Genomic DNA, 5,721 nt, shown 5'->3' on the forward strand with positions numbered 1-5,721 from the left:
TTCAGAGGTTAGGAAACTAAAGTCAAGAAACTAATATACATTTGATTTTATTATAGTAATTTTAAATGTAAATGAAGTTATCTTTTCTTAATATCCCCTATACTTTCTAAGGCAATAAAATAACTTTCCTTATGACATGTAAAGTGGGACCCTACACAGGTAATAGACTAATAAGAAACAAGTTTTGGGAAAGGCTTCATAGGCACTGTTTGTACATATACAGTAAAATCACAGAAAGTCTGTGTAGAAAGAAAGCAATGACTTGTTAAACAGAGTATAACATATTGACTCCATGTTAGTAAATGGGTTTTTTTTCCAGTGCTAGGGATTGAACCCAGGGCCCCACACCACTTTGTTTTTGTTTTTGTTTTTTAATTTATTTTTTTTAATTTTTAACTGATTTTTTAAATAAATGACAGCAGAATGCATTACAATTCTTATTACACATATACAGCACAATTTTTCACATCTCTATGTATAAAATATGTTCATACCAATTCATTGTCTTCATACTTGTACTTTGGATAATGATGTCCATCACATTCCACCATCCTTGCTAACCCCCTGCCCCCTCCCTTCCCTCCCACCCCTCTGCCCTATCTAGAGTTCATCTATTCCTCCCATGCTCCCCACCACTTTGTTTTTGTATGAAACTGTGACTGGCTTGATAATATCTTGTTTGCTTTCCCTTCTTCCCTGCCTCCCACCCCACTTTCCCCCTATTTTTTGGTACCTTTTAATATAGTCCCCAAAATAGAGTTAGTATGTAACTTTATCAAATGTTCCTTTCCTGGAGAAACCAGACTAAGATAACTACATTTAGAATTAGAGGTAGTAGAGAAATGAAAGAAATAGGCTTGCACAGTTAAGAATTCATTTCTAGCGGCGGGGTTGTGGCTCAGTGGTAGAGCACTTGCCTAGCACTTTGAGGCACTGGGTATGATCCTCAGAACCACAGAAAAATAAATAAAATAAAAATAAAGATATTGTGTCCATAAAAAAAGAAAAAGAGTGCATGGCTAAAGGGAATAACATTTATGAAAAATGCCTTTTTAAAAATGTATTTAGTTGTAGATTAACACACAGTATCTTTATTTATTTTTATGTGGTGCTGAGGATTGAACGCAGTGCCTCACACATGCGAGGCAAGCGCTTTACCACTGAGCTAGAGCCCCAGCCCTGAAAATGCCTTTTTTTAATCTCAATATGATTATCAAAATTGTTAATATCTGAACTCCCACAAGCCACTTTGACCAGGCCTTAAGATTTTATTATCTGAGAGAATCTGGCAAATTTTAAAAGTTCTTCCAAGAGACTTCCATGTCCTGGTTATTAATAAAAAAAGGAAAAATATAATAATCGATATGATTTTATAAAAGTATTTTTCTTGAAATAATCTAATGTTGTTTAAAAAAAGTATTTTTTTAGTTGTAAATGGACACAATATCTTTATTTTATTTTTATGTGGTGCTGAGGATCAAACCCAGTGTTGTCTCATACATACGAGCAAACACTCTACCACTAAGCTACAACCCCAGTCCAAAATAATCTAATGTTTAAAACATATCTTTAAAAAGTTGTGTGGTGGTAATGTGAAAGAAGAGAAATAACTTGTAAATGGATAATTTTGTTCTCAGTGTCAACTTTCACAACATATAGGTTAAAAAATCTGATATTTCAAACTATTTATGTCTAGTATGTACTATGTAAAATTGACTCTAAAAATAATGCAGTGCTATTTTTTCCTAATCAAAATGGAAAATTCTCAAGGCCTTTTGAAGAGCATAGATGATGATGGTAAACTTGCAAAAAATTATTTTGGTGAAAAGACACATTGTAGATATTTGTAATTTTTACCACTTTTGGTTTTTCTTTTCCTAGAATTATCCGAACTTTTATTTTTTCAATGTGTTATTTTTAAAACAGAAACCCAATTTGAAGCAGAAATAGAGAAAAATTACAAAAGTAAGCAGGAAAAAAACTACAAAAATTTTTAAAAAGCAGAAAAGGATAGTTTTCACCTGGTGTTCTTTAAGTTGAGAAAAGCCGGTGACATATTTATGGGTTTTTTTAAATATTTATTTATTTATTTATTTTTAGTTTTTGGTGGACACAACATCTTTGTTTGTATGTGGTGCTGAGGATCGAACCCGGGCCGCACGCATGCCAGGCAAGCGCGCTACAGCTTGAGCCACATCCCCAGCCCCATATTTATGTTTTTGTGCAAAAATCAATGAATGACAATAGATTTTTAAAGATCTTATTATGTACTTCTCTGTGAAAAAAGTCTATATAGTATTTCCCTTAATTATGCATTATTTTACTGGTGAGTTTTTTACTGAATTAATCAGAAATGTATATGCCCTGGATTTGCCACAAAGTGAGAAGTTATTTTATTTTTTAATTTTAATTTCAGAAATTCTGTAGAAATCAGAACTCTTACCATGGTTTAAACTAAAAAGGGACAGCAGGGAGGGGAGAAGAGTGGAATTATCCAGCATGCTTGTATGTATATTTTAGAACCTTTTTTAAATATAAAAGTTGTACATTTTTGGCAGGGCAGGGGGGAGATTATTATTATTTATATTGTCTATCTTCCTCCATTTATTTTCAAATAATTACACAACGTTTTAAATCACAGGTCCCTAACCCCTTGACTAAATTATAGTCTTCCAGTAATCTGGATCCCAAATGACAGACATCATCCAGTACCTTCCTCTCTACTGTCACTGGCACATCTTTATTCCAAGTGATCATCTCTTCCCACAAAAACTAATGCAAGGACATCCTAACCGATATCCCCATCTCCCATCTCCACTACCTATACTCCATCCTATATGCTGCACCCAGACTAATATTCAGCTGGTTGCCCATTGCTGATCCTTCAGCAGCTGCCTCAGGAAACATTACACAACTCCCAATTGAAATTAAATCTCTTCCTTGTGCTCTGTACCCATTTCTTTCACCATTCGCTACATGGTTGTAGTCATTTTCCCTATACATCTCCCAGACAGTAAGGGAAGGATTGTTACTTCATCCCTCCAACTCTGGAATAGTCCGTGGAAAATGGGTACTCCATTAAATGTCTGAAAAGAAAGTGAAATGTCTATAAATTTTTCTTAATTTACAAAATGATTAAAAACTCTTATTTTCAAATACCAACCAAGAAAAAGAAAAAAAATTAACTCCTAGACATAATATTGTGGAACTTTAGAACAGCAAAAGCAAAGAGAAAATTTCAAAAACAAAAAAAAAATATTTAAAAAGAAACAGTTATCAGACAATTAAGAACAAGAGCCAATGAAATAATAATAAAAAGAAAAGCAAGAAAATTACTATCAGTATAGAATTCTAAAACTATTTAAAATATTACTCCAGAGTGAGAATAAAATGAAGACATTTTGGGTTAAACTAGAAAGCTGTAAACCATGTGCTCCGGCTGAAAGGGCTACTCAAGATGAGTAATTTATAAAATAGAAAGCATAGCCTGTGTAATGGAGCACCCCTATAATCCCAGCAACTCCAGAGGCTAAGGAAGGAGGACTGCAAGTTCAAAACCAACCTCAGCAATTTAGCAAGCCCCTAAGCAATTTAGTGAGACCCTGTCTCAAAAATAAAAAGGAATGGGGAGACGGTTCAGTGATTAAGCACCTGGGGGATTCAATCTTCAGTACCTAGTTAAAGTAGAAAGTATAAGCATGCTCACAGACACATATACGGAGAGGATCCACAAAGCCAAAGGTTGACGGTGAGCAAATACTAATAAAGGACACAAGCCCCAGCAAATTTATCAAAAACAACAAAACAAGCTCAAAAATCAATGTTAGGAATAAAATGTATATAGCAATTTACTTTTATAATTTATTCTATTCCTTCATTCAACAAATATTTATGGAACATCTACTACATGTGATAATGTCTAAATACTAGAGATACTGCCTGGAAAAACTAAAATGCCTAAATTTCATGGAGACAATTAACAAAATATTTTTAAAGGTTAAAAAAATGCCTAGAAGAAAAATAAAATAGGTAAGTTGGAGATAGAAGACTCAAATGGAAATTTTATATTTGATTTTAAACCTGCACTATTAAACAAAAAAATCACAATTTTACGTCAATAAATTTTAGAACGCAAGTGAAAAGGGCAATCTTCTTTAAAAATACAATATTAAAGATGTCAGGAAGAGTTAAGTGAATAAACCTAAAATAATTAAACTGACAGAAAAAAAAAACAACTAAACAAGGTGGCGCGCGGGGGGGGGGGGGGGGAGGGCGGGGGGGGGCGAGGGGGAGGGGGGGCGGGGGGGAGGGCGGGGGGAGGGCGGGGGGGGGCCGCGGGAGGGGCCGCGGGAGGGGCCGAGGCCAGATCAAAGGCGGATACATGAAGATCCCAGCGCGAGCTGCACTGTCTCCTTCTACAAGTCACAGCACAGGGCCCAGCAGCCCCCAGCCATCCTTGGCCCCAGGACTACTCTGGTGTACGGTTTGGGACAATGACTCCTGTGAGCGAAGGCGGCACATCCAACAGCATTTTTGACCTGGACTATGCTTCCTGGGAGATCCGCTCCACACTGGTGGTCGCAGGTTTTGTCTTCTACCTGGGTGTCTTTGTGGCCTGCCACCAGCTGTCGTCCTCCCTCAACGCACTTACCGTTCTCTAGGGGCCAGAGAGAAGGTCTTCTGGGACCTGGCAGCCTCGCGGGCTGTCTTTGGCGTCCAGAGCACAGCTGCGGGCCTGTGGGCTCTGCTGTGGGACCCTGTGCTTCAAGCTGACAAAGCGCTTGGCCAGCAAAACTGGTGCTGGTTCTACATACCACAGCCACAGGGTTCTTCTTTGAAAATGTGGCCGTTCACCTGTCCAACATGTTCTTCCGTACCTTTGACTTGTTCCTGGTTGTGCACCACCTCTTTGCCTTTCTTGGATTTCTAGGCTCAGCGATCAATCTGGCCACTACCTAGGGATGACCACATTGCTGCTGGAGATGAGCACCCCCTTTACCTGCATTTCCTGGATGCTCTTAAAAGCTGGCTGGTCCGAGACGTTGTTCTGGAAGCTCAACCAGTGGCTGATGATCCACATGTTTCACTGCCGCATGGTCCTCACCTACCACATGTGGTGGGTGTGCTTCTGGCACTGGGGACGCCTCGTCAGCAGCCTATACCTGCCTCATTTCTCACTGTTCCTTGTTGGGCTGGCCCTGCTCACACTCATCATTAATCCATATTCGACCCACAAGAAGACCCAGCAGCTTCTCAATCCAGTGGATTGGAACTTTGCACAGCCTGAGACCAAGAGCAGCCGGCCAGAGAGGACCAATGGTCAGGTGCTGCAGAAGAAGAAGCCATAGTGGCCGTAGTTGGGACCAGGTGGGCCACTGTGTCTGTGGATGTGGCACATGGATTCCTCAGCTCCGAGAACAGTGACTTTTGTAACAAATAAGGTCTTGACTATCTGTGTAGTGCTAAGTGAAACCCTGACTTTCTAGTCACTAGTGTTAATTCTGAAGTCGCCACAGAGTATTACAAGGCCTCCTTCACCTTCCGGAGCAGATCTTTGCCGCTGTGACTTCCTGGACTCCCCTGGCTTGTTCCTGCAGGCAGTTAGCTCCGAGGAGGAGCCCTGGTGGCAGGCACACTGCTGGCTGGGGAATGCTTGTTGCAGTGCTCCTGGTGGGTGTGCTCCAGGCTGGTGTGCTCCAGGCTGCGTTGACTCTTCTTGGT

At 39.5% G+C, this 5,721-nt stretch overlaps 1 pseudogene across 1 annotated transcript; it reads left to right on the forward strand.

Moving 5' to 3' along the window:
* The first annotated feature begins 4,346 nt into the window (after positions 1-4,346).
* LOC308647826 (protein CLN8-like) lies at positions 4,347-5,348 on the forward strand (annotated as a pseudogene). The gene has a single exon. The product of its transcript is annotated as a protein CLN8-like (transcript).
* Positions 5,349-5,721: the final 373 nt, after the last annotated feature.

The sequence above is a fragment of the Spermophilus citellus genome, assembly GCF_964194105.1.
Source record: "Spermophilus citellus genome assembly, chromosome: 4".
Taxonomy (NCBI): domain Eukaryota; kingdom Metazoa; phylum Chordata; class Mammalia; order Rodentia; family Sciuridae; genus Spermophilus; species Spermophilus citellus.